The following is a 17,277-nucleotide window of genomic DNA, read 5'->3' on the forward strand; positions in this document are numbered from 1 at the left end:
TGCGTGCAAATAAGTGCACTCACACTGACACACACACGCACACACAGAGACACAGCCCACCCAACAGCATAGGATATTTTCACTTTGAAGTTCTCTAATTAAACGACTAATTAACGATGGAGTGAAAAAAAGGCCTTACAGCAGCCAGCAACCTAAAAAACTCTAGGAATGATGCTTGCCTGTGTGTGTTCGTGTGTGTGTGTGTGTGCAGTATTGTTTGCAAGTGTGTGTCCGGGGCTTCATTTCAGAGCAGCCTGAGGACACAACAGCTCGAGAAACTGTGCAAAGCAGTGAAGAAGAAAAATCAAAAATATTGTTTTACGCATGCTGATGATGATGAAGAAGAAGATAGGGTTGCAGCTGCTGCGAGCATGTTGCTCATGACCAGGATAACAACTTGGAGGATCCCAAAAGACCCTTGCAAAATTAATTCCATGACTTGTGTAATTTATTCCTGACATGCAATGACATCTCGAACGCTGTGTTAAAATGTGGGTTTCTCTCCAAACAGCTGCACATTACTCAGAATTGATCTGATTAGTCTGTCCTGCAGCTTGGAAAATGCACTCAACGCACGAGTTTTTCCTTTGAAGGAAACCAGCCGATGAACGCTTCAAAATGTGCTCAGAATAGACGAGTTGGTTTAGGTTTCTGAATGTTTTAGGCCTTTATTTTCTTTCTGACTTGCTTATGTGGTTTGATCTGGTTTTATTTTATCATACAAAGGTCTGTGGGTTGCTTTGATGCAGTTACCCCAGTTCGTATGGCCAAAAAGACAACAGGCAAATCCCAGATCTCTTCTTTTGTCATTTCATCATGTGACATCATCACTCAGAATTGCACTTAAAGCAAACACCCTGCTAGATCTCCCTCTTTCCCTGTTGTCCAGAGCCCACTTTTCCTAACAGCCTCCTCTGTGAGTCATAATAATGATGCCATTTCCTTTGTGTATTTGTGCAGCTGGCCTGGTTTGGGTTGAGCTCGGCTGGGCTGTAAATCTGAGTTTGCTTTATTGAAAACAGTATTTTATATACACCTCCTTCCAGATATCACCTTGAAAGGATGCATGAATGAGTCAATGAATTAAGACATTCCTCAAACATTCCCACGAATATAAATCATTGCGAGGGCTTTGGAATATTTATTTCTGGCAAAAGGAGAAATCAATCTTTCTTAAGGTGACAGGGTCTATACCTGCAAACATAGTTTTGTTTTGTTTTTAACAGATTAACAGTTGAACAGTTAACTGATTATCTTATTCAACATAGGCAACATTGCTGCCACATCATGTTGTGCAAGTTGCTCACTGTAAATAGATCACTGATCACTTCTCCTACAGCGGAGTGATCGGTTTTAAGTTTTTCTGCTTTCTGTGTCTTTCTTTAAGTAGATAAACGCGCTAATTGTTTCTACTTGCACCAGTTTGTGTTGATGTCTAAAGGTAAGTCTGTAATTCTGTAGTAGCACACAGTAATTGATTTCGTTTGCAGAGCACCAACGATGAGGAGCTGTTTGGGGGAGGGGAGGTTCTTGTAGAAAGAGTAGCTCAGAGCAGCTTATTTAAAATGCACAGGAAATGCATGTGCACGTGTCCACAGTGCTCCTGAAATTTACTCATTACCACTCACAGATTGTGGTCCATCTCTAAACCAAAGAACAAGTGACGTCTTACTTAGGACCACTATGCAACAGATAGCTCCTACTGCCACCTACAACATAACCTTCTACCACAAGTACTGTTTGAAATGCCGTGCTGTGGAACAGACTAGAGAAAACCTTAATTTTGTAACATTTTGCAAGGAGAATGGGGATCAATTTACGAAAAATGTGCAAATATACAAGAAAATGTCTAATGAGCTTCGAATGAGCTTAAAAGTCAATATTTAAGTAGTCTTCAGGAATAGTTCTCCAGGCTTCTTGAAGGACATTCAAAGCTCTTCTTTGGATGTTTCTGCCTTTTGTTCTGTTCTCTGTCAACATGATCCCACACTGCTTCAATAATGTTCAGGTCCGGGCTCTGGGGAGGCCGATCCATGACTGATGGTTTTCCACTGTGTGTTTTTCTATACAGGTATGATTTTACATTATCTCTCTTTTCCCCTTCCTTAAGAAGACTTCTTGATGGCCACCTATCAGCTGAGACTATTTCTGATGAGGCTTCAGTGAACAGTAGATGGATTACCTGAAGAGCCAGATGAATATCTCAAAATCTGTGTCAAGCCTTTGCTGGATTTAGACCTGCCACTTTTTTTGTCCTCCATTTCCTTAAATTTTTAAGGACACACTCCAGAGAGTGAAGTAGAATAGAATAGAATAGAATAGCCCTTTATTGTCACTGAACATGTACAATGACATATAAATAGTAAGACAGCAGGATTAAATAGCAAACAGGAGAAATGTATACAATCAAGAGAAATATATACAAAAATAAGAAAAAGCCACAACCTAGTAAACAAAATAGTTGCAAAGTGCTTGGAAGTAGTGCAAAGAAAAGACTTGGTCTGAGTACAGAGTTCGTTTTTGAGTGGCCTGAGTGATGAAGGGTTACTCACGCCATGGCTTGGGGGTGTGGGGGGATGTTGTTTGCTAACAGTCTGAATGTCCCAGGGTAGGAACCTGTTTGTGAGTCTAGAGGTGTCGGACCTGATTGACGTGAGGGCTGCAGGTCAAACGGGTGGTGGGCAGGGTGCAAGGGGTCACCTGTGATGGCCCTGGTTTTCCTGAGACGGGGGGATCTGGTGATGGCCTTCAGGGGTGGCAGAGGAAAGTCACTGACTTTTTGGGTGGTATTAATTACCCTCTGCTTAGCCTTCCTGTTCTTAGTAGTGGCCCCTGAGTACCAAACACTCAGGCAGTAGGACAGCATGCTCTCCACTGAGGTGTGTGAGAAGGCCAGCAGCAGCTTCTTCTCCAGGTTATTCTTCCTCGGGATATGGAGGAAGTGCAGTCACTGCTGGGCCCTCTTTACCAGGGCGTTGGTGTTGTTGGTCCAGGTGTGATCAGTGGAGACGTGGGTGCCCAGAAACCTGAAGGTGGAGGCAGATTCCACCCGTTATCCTTTTACAATGGCAGGGGAGTGACCTGTCTGTGCCTTCTGAAGTCCATTATGAGCTCTTTTATTTTAATGAAGTTCAGCTTCATGTTGTTGTCCAAGCACCAGCCTCAATCAGCAAGTCGGACAGATTGAGGCTGGTTAGTGAAGAAATCTTTAATCCAGGAGCAGGTGGCAGGGGGGATCTGAAGGTGGTCAGTTTGGTAGTACAAAGACTGGACTTAAAATCAGCAAAAGAAAAAAAGCCAGTGTTCAAAGAAAGACTTTAAACAAACTTCAGTAAGCCTGAAGAACTATTGATGGAAACCACTTTAAAAAAAGTAAAAGAAAGTTTGGCTTCTTGGCAGAAAAATATAAAAACAAGTAGTGGCTCAAGACTTTTGCACATTATTATAGCTCACTGCTTTTTCCCATTGCTAATTTTAATCACTTCAACTACAACTAGACCTACTACATCTTCAAAGGACTGTAGGTATGATGAGGCTCACTGATGAAAGCTGCACTAAGTCATGTAATCCTTTGCTTCATCATCTTTGAGCTCATTTTCCTGTTGCTTTCCAAAGCTCCCTGGTCTTTTTTTCCCCTCCTCCGTGTGCTGCAGTCAATTTGGCTCAAAGCTCTTTTCAAAAGTGTGTTTCTCAGCGTTTTCGCTCCCATATCTCCCTAAATCTTAATGGCTTTTGTCACACTGTGACACTCTCGCTATAAGTTCCAAAGAGGAATCCTGGCTGACCTTGGCTAGCCAGCAGCACACACAGCATATTAGAACAGGTAACTTCAAACAAACAATATGCTACATGCATGGTGATAATTCATGTAAAAAATTAATTATGAACCACTGCAACATCTATCTCTCAAACAACCTTGTTTCTTCCATTTGTTTGTTCTGCTCAACAGCAGCAGCTCAGATTGATACAGAGGCAGACTAAACATTTTATCCATATACTGTGTACTGATTAATGGAGAATTGGTTGAACGGACAGATTCAAAAGTACTGTGCCAGGTGAAAACATGATATAGGAAAAAAATTAAAGTATTGCTTGATAGTGGTATAACGAGTATCTCCTCAACACTGTTTGCACTGACTTTAATCTTTTTTAGGGCTGTCAAAATTGAGAGCAATCAAAACAACTGCTGTATAATGCACTCCGCTATCTTTGTTTAATTGGTCACATGACTGCATCACATGACTAAAATGCGTCATCGTTTTAGAAAGTCTGATTTTCGAGTGTCCACAGTGCGATGGGGCAGCTCCGTTTTGAAATGTATGCGTTTTCAAGAGCGGAAAACGCCGTCTCAGTGTGGACGGGAGGCCAAAACGGAGAGAAAACGATTAGTGTGGACATAGCCTTAGATTGACCAGTTAACCTATCCCCACTAACTGCATGTGTTTGGACTGCGGGAGGAAGCCGGAGTACCCAGGGAGAACCCCCGCAGACACGGGGAGAACATGCAAACTCCACACAGCTAGCACTGTTAGCTTCTGGCCCACTGTGATGTTTTTGTTTTGAAGATGATAAAATTAAGAATATATAGTAACCCTAGGGGTGAATTTCATACACACTGAAATCTGCTAAACCTGCTATAAACAGATTTTGTCATATGAATTGGTATTATCTATAGGTAGTGGATGTAATATTCAGAGGTGTGGACTCGAGTCACATGACTTGGACTCGAGTCAGACTCGAGTCATTAATTTTATGACTTTAGACTTGACTTGAAAAAATGTTCTAAGACTTGTGACTTGACTTGGACTTTTACACCAATGACTTGGGACTTGAATTGGACTTGAACCGGTTTACTTGAAAAGACTTGATATTTTACCCCAAATATAAAATCTAACATGCATATTATATAGAGATTGAAAATGTGACGTCATTCACGGGTAGAACCGCAAAGGATTCTGGGAACTCGTGGCAAGCGGTACTAGCGCACGCAGGCTTTCAATTAAAATCAGTTATACAGCGATAAAAAGAAACACAAAAATGTCAAGAAGCCGTTGTATGATTAACTGCAATAGCCGGTCGCATGACAGCCACGGGAAGCCGACGGGTAAAGAGATCGGTTGTTATCGGATTACGTCGTTGAAGAGAAATTGTTCAAGCCATGTTTCCGAAGTAACAAAGAGGCGACGGGTGGCCTGGATTGCAGCCATTCAAAGATCAAATATAACATCCCAGAACACTCCAGCTCACAGGTTAGTCTGCTCCAAGCATTTACACGAAGGTCAGTGTTTTTTAGTAGTTAATACGTCATTTTCATAACATAATTGGTGATATAGGTTACAAGCAAGTCTGGCGCTGAACAGAAATTGTCGCACTATGCTCCTTTATTTATTGTGCATAAATAGTGAATTGTCCTGACACAATATTGCGTTTCGCTTCTGTTATTATGGTACATTGACAAAAACATATGCTTTTATTCACAGGATAAAACAGGTTTTTTGTATCACTAATTGCCCAGTACGATTACAGCATACAATATTGTTGTCACTGCTACATTTCTGTGATGCTACCAGAAATTATTTCCACTACTAATTAATTACCGTTGAGCTCAAAGGTCCTATTAATAAACGGTTAATGAATGTGTATTTATGACGACGATTTGTGAGACTGGTAAACTTATGATACGTACGATGGTCTTTACTTTCTACACGGTGCATTTCAAGGTCCTGTACCCATCCGTCGGTAAACTGTACCTGGGCTTGTTGCAGTGACCTGAAGTTACTAAACTTCATGAGTGTATGCACTCACTCCAAGAAGCGTATAATTATAAATATGCATATAAATATGCTAAGATGAGATAGCTGACTTCATCTAACTAGCAAATGTTGTCCAGGCTACGTTGGTGATGCAGTTCTTTTTAATGTGTATGATATTTTTGTCATGCGATTTTAAAGCTGGTCCTACAACCGCATCCAAGAATAACATGCAGCTTATCTCAGAACTGTCGGTGAAAATTATTCTTGGAGCTAGGTTTAATTGAGCTGCATTTTATAGAGGTGCAATTTCACAATTTGTGTATATTTTCTAAGTTCACTATTTTGTCATGTGTTGAGAAAAACACAGATTTTAAAATTACATGGTCTAATATTTACATTTAGCATATAACTGCAACATTATTTTTTCGTTGTTTTTTTTTTAAAGACTCGAAAGGACTTGAAATTCAAAGTTTCAGGCTTGTGACTTGACTCGGACTTTTACACCAGTGACTTGAGACTCGACTCTGACTTGCCTGACATTACTTGAGACTTGACTTGAGACTTGAGGATAAAGACTTGAGACTTACTTGAGACTTGCAAAACAATGACTTGGTCCCACCTCTGGTAATATTTGGTCCTAGAAACTTTCTGGTTTTCGTTTTCAACATGCATAGCCCATAGTTGGACATAACATAGTCAATGGGTTGTTGCTAAGTAACATGCAAAAAAAACCTAAATGATTGAATGTCACTCACCAAAACTCAAAGCTCACCCTTTTTCTATGGTCTTCTTACTGCTAACCATACAGCGAGCCACATATTTTGCATTGAAAATGTTCCAAAAAGCACCAACACCCCAATCACAGCCCACTGAAACAAATTAGCTAAGGCGCTATCTAACAGAGAGTGGCTATACCTACTCATCTCTCAAAGCTTCACCTCTTATGTTGTATAGTGTAAGTTCAGTCTTAATAAAGTTAAAATGAGTAGGTTTTTATATTAAAAATTACATAAGTTTTTATAAAATAGCCTTTAAGTTATAGAGACAGAAACTGGTTTTGTAGCATGCTGTAGCATAAACATTTATTTCTGCTATAGAGCTAGACATGTTAACACAGCTGTCATGGTCCTGGGCCGTGTTGGCCCAGTATTCTTAGTTTCCATGTATTTTTGTATTTCGTTCCTTATTTAGACCATGTTTTCTGAGTTGCCCTGTTGTGGTGTTCCTTATGTGCGTTCCCTTTGTGACTCTCACCCCCTGTGTGCCCCTCTGTGTATCTGTGAGCCTTCGTCTCTCCTTATGTTTTATTCCATGTTTCCCCTGCCCGTTATGTCTAAGTTTTCCCCGTGCTCTCTCTCCCCCCTGTGTGCCCTCTCTGTATTTATGAGCCCTCGTCTCCCTTTGTGGTTGTTCCATGTTTCCCCAGCCCGTTATGTCTGTGTTTTTCCCCGTGCTCTCTCTCCTCCTGTCTGAACCTCTGTACTTCCTGTTTGACTCTGCCCGTCTCCCGTCAGTGTCTCGTTATGGTTATCTGTGTCACCTGTGTTCCCCGTGTGTTCCCACTTTCCTCGTTAACCCTCTGTGTATTTCTGTCTGCGTCTTCCTCTGTTCGGCGTCGCGTTCTCCCTCATGCCGTGTGTGGTTCTCCCCGTGTCTTCCAGTATATGTTACTTTAGCTTTTCCCAGTTTAGTGTAGTTTTGTATTGCTTTTTGTATCATCGTTATTGTTTATCACTTATCAGCATTAAAGCTGCATTTTGAGTTTATCCCCCGTGTGTGTGAGTTTGCAATTTGGGTCCTCATCCTGCCTGCCACACGGCCGAAACATGACAACAGCAGTCTATGGCGAGTGACTTACTTTTGAAGCCATTTTGGTGGCAATTCAAGAAACCTTTTAGTGCTTCTGTAAATCAAGACAATTTTTTACAGTGGCTAGCAATTGTAGTAACATTAGCTAGTTAACAGTTTTACAGTAACATTTCATATTACACTTAATATCAGTTTGTACATGCTCCAGATAGCTTTTCTTCAAATTATGTAATCCTCATTCGCTTTTGCGCATGTGCAGGACTGGAACGTAAGCGTTTTCGGCCGTTTCAATGTGGACGCGCAACTCTGTGAAAAAGACTGAAAACGCTAGTGTGGATGCGGAGCGTTTTCAGACGAAAACGCCATTTTGAAATCTATCCGGGCTAGTCTGGACGTAGCCTAAATTGCCCATGGTGTGAATGTGAGTGTGAATGGTTGTCTGTCTCTATGTGTTAGCCCTGAGACAGACTGGTGACCTGTCCAGGGTGCACCCCGCCTCTCGCCCTATGACAGCTGGACTCCAGCACCCCCCGCGACCCTGAAGAGGATAAGCGGAAGCGAATGGATGGATGGATGGATCTGAAAGACATTCAGATTAAACATGAGAGCAAACACCTGCTTAAGACTGGCATTTTTTGCAGCGTGGGACTCGCTGAGCTTATAAATAGCCTTTAAAGGCTCCAAAGTCTCGATGTTAAAGATGAACTGGCAGAAAGCCGGCGGCTAAACCAATCAGACGTAACCAGCTGTGTCACAGTCAGGTGCCATGGTTACCTGGCTGCCACAGCAACTGGGGTCAACATGTCCTGTCAAACAATGATAGATGGGCTGGGGGAGAAAAAACATACAACCACAAGTTTACACACACACACACACACACACACACACACACACACACACACACACACACACACACACACACACACACACACACACGTATAAACATGAATGCACAGCCTGGCGCACGGGCCCACTGTGAATATCGAGACAACAGAAGTGCAAATGGCACTTGGATTTCTGCCATGTAGCATCTGGGATTCAACTTTTTTTTTTAAAAAAGAGAGAAGAAAGAGGGGAAGGGCCTCAGAAGCTGAAATGGCTAGTAATGAGCAAAGAGATCATGCGTTTACAAATGAAACGACTCTCTGAGTTTCTTTTTTTCTTTTTTTCTTTTCTAGGAATGAAAAATATATCTCAAGCTCACACTTAGGCATGTAATCAAAAAGCTGCTTCAGTAATGAATGCCATCAGTTTCTTAATCTTCCATGACAGACTGTATCATATGGTATGAAACAACTTGCTTCCTGTGAAGCTAAAGTTTCGCCAAGAAATTAACGTTCAGGATGTTGGTAATCTCTCCTGAAACCTGACAGCACCAGCATATAAAAACATTAAGGTTTACCAGAGCATTTACATTGTCTACATCCTTTTACAAACCACGAGGTGATCTGACCTCAAGTTGATTCAAGTTGAAAAAAAAATCCAACTTGAATCATGCTTTTTCATGAATACAACATGAACCCAAGCAAAATGCCTTCTTTTCAGCATTATGGAAAGCTGATGTTACTTTCAGTGGTATTGTGATGACCCTAAAAAAATGCATTTTGACATTTTTAGCACACAGCAGAGGACAGCAATGTAAAAGAGAAAGAAAGCTGTCCTCTGTGTCGTGCTAGAAGGAGACTCCCACGACAGGCTTGAGAGAGAAAATGGAAAAGGAAGTTATGTGGAGAGACAGAGAAACCGAGACAGAAAAAGAGAGGCTCAAGGTAAGGGAAATGGATGGATCTGGAGAAAAAATAGAGGGAATAATGGGACAGAGTGGACAGGCTGAAAGAGGAGAGGAGGGGTTTCTCTGAGTATGTGTGTCCTGGCATATAGACAGGAGGCCCAGTAAATCAAGGCTGTGTGCTCTTCTCCCCCAGTTGCACTTAGCTAATGAAAAGCATCACTACGCCACCTCGACCGCGACCCCACTTAGAGCAAAGATGTGGAAGGAGGAGAGGGGGGACGACTTTCTCAAAGGCATCGTTCTGTCCTTCTGATCAGAAATTATACATGAACATGAACTAGTCCTGGAAAACACGCATAAAAGTCATTTATATCAATCCACATATATGCACATGCTGGACTGTTGGTGATAGACACATTTGTATCGTTTGTATCTTGGATGACTGCTTCGTGTATTTCGAGAAAGCATCTTGCTTTTATATTCACAGTGATTCACATGGATACCCACACGTGGCAGGACTTGAAGAGTATATTAAAGTATTGTGAGGAACCACCTTTAGCAGCAATAACCTGAAGTTATTGTTTTCTGTATGACATTATCAGTCTCTCAGATCATTGTGGAGGAAATTTAGCCCACTCTTCTATGCACCGTTACTTCAGTTTATTGAGGTTTGAATTAATTTATGCAGAGCTCACTTAATGTCCAGCATTTCAGTTAGGCTGAGTTCTGGACTTTGACTAGAACATTGCAGCACCTTGACTGTTTTCATTTTCAGCCATTCTGTGACAGATTTGCTGAAGTGATCATCTTATCGCATGAACCAGTGTGCCCAGGCTTAAGTTGGTATATAAAGGAGGTCATAGTTGACGCAGTGACTATAGACCAAATCATCACCCCTCCACCACCGTGCTGATGGTCGGTATGCGGTGTTTGTGTTCATATGCTTTGTTTGGTCTGGTCTGTCCAAAGGACATTGTTCTAGAGGTTTTGTGGTTTGTTTAGATGCAGCTAAACAAACCACAAAACCACAATGACCTAAGTCATTCTAAAAAATACCTTTTAGAGAGAAATAGAGGAAATCCTTCCAAATAAGCCATATCTTTTTGTTGTTTTTCTAATTTTGAGAATTTGAGATATAACATGTTGATTGCACCTTGAATTTGTTCCGGGAAGATGTGCAGATTAGAAGATTTACTGAATGTTTTGCACTTTCTCATTGCAGAATGGTGGACCGCAGATTATTTGAAAATAGTCTTATGACTCTCTATAATAAGATAATTGCTGATGTCTTTCCTTTGTGTTGTGTCATTGCCCCAGACCTGCGAGCTGCAAGAAATTCTGAATTTATCAGGATATTTATCTCACTTGCTAATAATCAGGAAACAAGCACATTTGATTACCAGCAGATGACTACTACTGATTCTCTTAATTCCTATGGAGGCAGTATAGGTGTACATAGTTTTTTTTACAGCACTGTTTTGAGTTATGTGAAAACTTTTTTTTTTGCTTTACTGCATCTGCCCAGGAAAAAAAAAAGAAAAACTTCTATGAACTAAGCCAAATACAAAGCTAAAAGAAAGTAATTGGCAGATAGACAAACCAGCTGACTGCTAATATTGCTTTGCATCATTTGCAGAAAATATAAATCATTTGCTAACAAGTTAACAGCCATTAGCTACATAAATCTGTGGCTGCTTAGCAATTTGAGGTGTTGGCACCATTTAGAGCCTTCTGAACAGTTTGGATCCCTGGATCAACAGGCTACTTTAGCATTAGCTCATGACTTAACATTCCAGCCTTTTCTCACTTCTTGCTACTAAAAACGAAGTTTGGCCAAAATGCCAAACTCAAAGCTTCAAAAAGGTAGACCATGCATCAAATTGCTAATGTCACAGTGGCTTTGTCCATATTTTGTATATAGGCCATACTGACACTACAGTTTTTTAAATAACCAAAACGTAATTAAAGGTTAGTTAATTTGAATACTATATTAAGTTAAAATGTTAAGGCTGTTTATGCTAAAAACTATATTTTAGCCTTGATACATTTAGCTAGCTTGTAGCTACAAAATCTGTTAAGAAGCATAGAAATAATTTTCCTTCGTTATATAATATTAATGTAAAAGTGTAAGAAAAACAATGCTGTGAATATGCTACATTTACATTATCAAGAGACTACATTTTAAAACCTAATAAAATGGAAGCTCTCATATTACATTTACTAAAAAATTACTAACGTGTGCTGAAACACAACTGGGGCATAGGTAATATTTTTGTTGGGTACGTAGCTTAAATCTTACTATATCTTTCTTACATCAAGATATATTGAACCTGTTTTTCTGGCTATGTTTTTATTATTATTTATTATGATATAAGAAAATGAAACATATGGCCATCTATAGCCCATCTATGGTCACCAGTTCTGTCTGAATAAAGTATGGCACCAAACTCAAGAAGCCCTTTACAGAGAGCCTACACATATTTATACCAATATTTGTCAAGAGAAGAAAGCCTCAGTGTAAGGGTACGTGTTTGTAGTCGACACATCCTGTTTATGCAAGGTGCCTTTTGAGCTGCTACATCTGGCAGCTCAGAAGGCACCCTTTTCGCATAAATCCCGGATGTTCAAATCTGGAATCTCTCTCTCACACACACACACACACATATATATAGGAACATAAATGTCCCCACATCCAGCTTCATTCCCATATTCATGCAGACCTCCACATATGGTTCCACTTATAGCACAGTCAGAGGAAAGTCTTTCTGCATGAATTGAAAGAATGGTTGGAGGAAGGAACAAAGATGTGCAGTATTATCCTGGATAATGACGTAATTTGACACAAATCCTGGAGCTAATTAATTTTTCAGCAAGTGTCCCCCTATGCGCAATAAACATCTCCAAGAGACAATAGTGAAGTAAATACAATCATTTAGAAATTAAAGTTACTAGCTGGAGACATTTTTACCCAAAGGTTAGGGGTTTTCTGCATCATATTTAACAAAATGTGCAGAATGCTTATCAGCAATGCCATGTGAGAGAAATGAGACATGATTTTCCGAATGAGTGACTACCTGGCTGATAGATGAGTCGGACAGATGGAGCAAATGACTCAATATGTAAAAAAAAAAAAAAAAAAAAAAAACAACTGTGGGGGGAGGGGGGTTACCAACCAGTCAATGATTCAATGAAACGAGCATGAGGAACAGGCCCACAGAAATAGAAAAGCCCAGCACCCCCCACAAGATGAAAAAGCAGAGCCACACCTGCTTTCAATTTCAACCAAATTGAAATTCGGTCAGGAACAATGGGCGCCTTTGTGAGACATAGAGCGGGAGCAAACAAGACGGAGAAACATAAAAAGAAACTACAGAACCAGGATGACATTTGTAATGTTTGTATATAAGAGTCTGTGACAGCATTTACATGGTTTGAGCAATTACTTATTGTAGGAAAAAAGTTTTCCTAAACACATGAAAGCTATGGTGGTGCAATGGATTGTTCAATAACTCTTTACTGAAGCTGATGTCTTTACCAGAATCTGAGTGAAGAGCAGGAAACACTTCTATACGCTATTTGTGATCATTTTCACGGAATTCAGAGTCTTACGTTTGTTTATCTGATGCTTTCATACTTTAAATATACTTGTACTCTGCTGCATGTAACATGTGACTTAAGTACTTAAGTACACTACGCAAGTCAAATACCGGTACTAAAGTATTACTTGAGTTTTTGCATGTAAAATACATTCAGGTGTTGTTGTGTGTAGAACAGGTAGTACTTGCGGCTTTCTAACATAAAATTGTGTATTTTAACCCAACCTAAGATCTTTATGTAATGTTAACTAGTCAGTTTTTTTCCAATCATACAGACGCAAACCACAGTTGTCACCATCATCAGAGTACCAGGTGAGATATTGTGAGTTTTAGGCCATAGTATGAGTCAAATTCCTATTTCCTAAGACTCAGCTAAACAGCACCTTTTGTGTAATTATTAGTGTAATTCTTCATAGCTTAGATTTGACAAGGGGATGGAAACACTCCTTAGAGATTTTGCTCCATATTCACATGACAGCATCATGCAGTTGCTGTAGATTTCGCAGTTGTACATCCATGATGTGAACCTCCTGTTCCTCCACGTCCCAAAGGTGTTCTGTTGGACTGAGATCTGGTGAAGGGCATTTGAGAACAGTGAAAACATCTTCAAGTTCAAGTAACCAGTTTGAGATGATTTGAGTTTTGAGACATGGTTATTCTGTTGGAAGCACCCATCAGAAGATGGTACACTGTATTATCCTGGCCATAAAGGTCATAAACAATGCTCAGTTGGAACTAAGGAGCCCAAAATGTGCCAAGGAAATATCTCTCACACCATTACACCACCAGGCTGAGCCGCTGACACAAGCCAGGATGGAAACATGATTTCATGTTGTTTGTTCCGAATTCAGACCCTACTATCTGATGTCTGATATCAATCAGAAATCGAACCTCCTCAAACCAGGCAAGATTTTTCCAATTTCCTTTTGTCCAACTTTGGTGAGCCATGAATCCTTTTGAATATTTCTGTCAGCGTCAGACTTTGTTCACATTTAAACTCTGCATCACCTCACTGTAAACTCTGCTCCTGCTGCCAGCCTCCGCTCTCGAACTCTCTCTGAAACTGCAATCTCAGACACACAGATGGCATATCAAACAGCTGAAATTAGCACTTTGGCTATCATCAGTCCTCAAGAAGCTTCGCTCTGCTTCTTTCACCAGCTTTAGGCAGCACAAAACTAAGGTTTCCCAAAATGATCCTTGTCAGTTTGATGTTGTGCCGTGCCCCAACATTTATGAACATTTCCTTTTATAGTAAATAACAGAAGGGAGCGTGAAATGCCTTATCAGGATAGTCATTATTCTGGTTATAACCCCCAAGGGGCCTTCTTCACTGTGATTATGGCTACATTAGTGATTGCCAGGAAAGAAGTGCCCATAATCAGAGACTGTTACAATCTACAGACATAGTTTACTCAAACAACACTTTAAGAACAAAACCAGACAAAATATATCCTTTCCTGTCTACCTCTATACACTGTGGGCATATGAATCAATGTAAAAGAACACACAAAAGACAGGAGTTCAAGATATTTTATTTATACTGCTGAAGCCAACAACCCCAGCGGACTCACTGACACTGTGGGCCAGTTGCCAGATTGTAGTATATCCCAACATCAAGCATCAGCAAGTTGAGGAACACTTGTGTGTGTGTGTGGGTATGTGTCTCCGTTCTCCTCACTGCTTATGTGTGTGCAGCCTAGAAACATGTATATCTGTGCGTGAACCTGTGGGCGAATACTGTTTCCACGAGCTCGCGATACAATCAATACAAGGGGCAGACTGAGAGACACAAAGATCATTGGGCTGTGATCATGAAGTCTCAGCTGCTTATAATCATTAGTCAGCTGCTAATGAACTTAGAATCCATGTTTGCTAATGAGCTCTCCTCTCTTTGAGTCCATCTCTGGGGATTAAAAAGCAAACAAACACGTAATCATAGCGAGTACAGGACAAGAACACAACAAGGATGCAGCTTTGAAATGTAAATGTGGAAATGCGCATTACAACTTTGTGCATGTTATTGAAGATGCTCTCTTTCATATACCTTCAATTTGCAGCTTTCTGCTACTTCTACTACTTATAGATGCTATTAATGTCTGATTAATTTATTAGTCAACTAGCAGTAGCTTTAGCAGTTTAAGCTATTGACTGTTGCAGTTATATCAAAAAAATACATATATTATTTTCATCTCAGCAAATGTGAGTGTTTGCTGATTTTGTTTGTCGTGTATACCCATCACCAACTTCATCAGGTATACCTGTTCAACTGCCCGTAAACACCAATGTCTACAGTAGCAACTCAAAAAAGAGAGAATGCACAGACTGCTTCGAGCTGATAGGAAGGTAACAGTTATCCAAACATTCACTCATATAGGTATGCAGAAGAGCATCTCTGAATGCACAACACAATAGTCCTTGAAGCAGATAGGCAGCAGAAGACCACACTGGGTGCCACTCCTGTCAGCCAAGAACAGGAATCTGAGTTATTGGCTTACCAAAATTGGACAACAGAACATTGAGAAATCATCACCTGGTCTAATTAATCTCAATTATTTCTGCAACCGTCAGCTGGTAGTGTCAGAATTTGGTGTTAGCAGCATGAAAGCATGGATAAATCCCTTGGATCAGCAATTCATATTGTTGTTGGTGGTGTAATGGTGTTGGGGATATTACTTGATTCACTTAGAGAATGTTGGAATGTGGGGTGATGGGGAATTTGCATCTTTATTATTACTTTTTATTGATTTATTTTTAACATCTACAGAATCAATATATGTTAATCACATATTGCTTTTGGATGTTGAATATTAGCAAGTGAATTGGAAATAAAGTACCTGAATTTCAGAAGCAGGACCACGCCTCCAAACACACTCCTTCCGGTTCTCATCTATATATTATCCCCCAGATTACGTGGCCCACCCTCCCTCCCCTTTTCAATTCTTTAACTTCTTCACTTCTATTTAGTACACGGGGATCTGCTAGGCTTGGGAGCCGCCGCCAGTCCCCTTTGAGGCCTTCCCCAAACTGCAGCTCAATTCATCTCCAAGCCATTCACCTTTATCTACTAAAACACTGTCAAACCTCAAATGAGGACGTGGGCCCAGCGAGTGAAACAGCATTTAACCATGTGGATATGGTAGCTGTGTTACATCAGTTCTGCACAGCTTGCTGTCCTTAGACAGTAAACGTGATGAAACCACTCAGGAAAAAAAAACGCATATATATTGTTTATCATGACTCTGGTTTAAGGTGGGTCACTTATTTTTTAGATTAGTTTTAGATTAAAGATTTCTTTGTTTCCCTCACAAAGGAAGAAAGTTTTAGTATAGTTTTGTAGGAAAACACTGGTATCCATCCAGATGTTCACAATCGATGCAGCAATGATTAGCTAATGTTATATCGACCACTTTAACCAATTATTTTAAAAAAAGAATTAGGATATTCTTTTTATTTAATTATGAAATATTTAATTCATTGGATTTGCTGGTTTTCACTACTGACTCATCATGAAAATGCTACATGGAAGACACGCTTGATTTGCTGTCTTTTTTGTCATACAGTACTTTTATTAATTCATCTATTTCTACATCTTTATTCCCAAATGGCCACCTATAACCTTTAACACTTTTTGATGTTTGAATGATCCACATACTGATCTGCAACATCCCAGCCAGAATCCATTAAACTTTACAGGCAGACATTCAGACTCAGGGATGAGAAGCGGGGGCAGAGTAGTGCACAGTACCCAGGGGAAGTGTGCTGAAGCTGGGTCAAGGGCTAGCTGGTGATAGCCCAAGGGCCTGGAGGAAGGCAACCAGTCACATTGGATATAAATCACCTGGTCACAGATACACAGAGAATTGTTTAGCCAGAGTGACAGCTACACTCTCTGAGGACAGTCTGAGTCTTGAAGATACAGTATCGCACGCCTCGATGCATATATACATACACAGACGCACACAAGTGGAAATGCACTGGTTAGAAAACGAGAGCATGGAGAAAACTCCGATGAGAGTTGGTTGGAGGGATTTCTGGCTGAGGACAGTCAGCCCGTGTGGCAGCTGAACAGGACATGGGGTCCCTTTGGAGACTGTTAAACCAAAACTAGGTCTGAGTGCAGTTTCATGTCATTTGGAGGTGGGTATCGACATCAAAACAGCAAATATCACAACCATGTGGAACGTTTTCATTGATCTTAAGCAATGGAGTTTGGAAATGACTTCAAATAATACAGCAGGTGATGAAGTCACAGAAAAGCCCTTTAAATAGGACAATTCTTCATCTTTTAGCTGCTCTCTTTAGGAGTAGATTATCTGCCTCCATCTCATCCTAACCCTTGGAGCTTCCTTTGCCACACCAACCCTCTGCATGTCTTGGTTCCTCA

At 40.5% G+C, this 17,277-nt stretch overlaps 1 protein-coding gene across 1 annotated transcript in view; it reads right to left on the bottom strand.

The window, feature by feature from the left end:
• The window catches only part of tns1a (tensin 1a), a gene marked incomplete at its 3' end in the record, with an annotated part of 120,580 nt that overhangs the window by 90,775 nt on the left and 12,528 nt on the right, over positions 1-17,277 (bottom strand). The window lies entirely within an intron of this gene.

The sequence above is a fragment of the Aulonocara stuartgranti genome (assembly GCF_965226115.1).
Source record: "Aulonocara stuartgranti genome assembly, chromosome: 23".
NCBI classification, from domain to species: Eukaryota; Metazoa; Chordata; class Actinopteri; order Cichliformes; family Cichlidae; genus Aulonocara; species Aulonocara stuartgranti.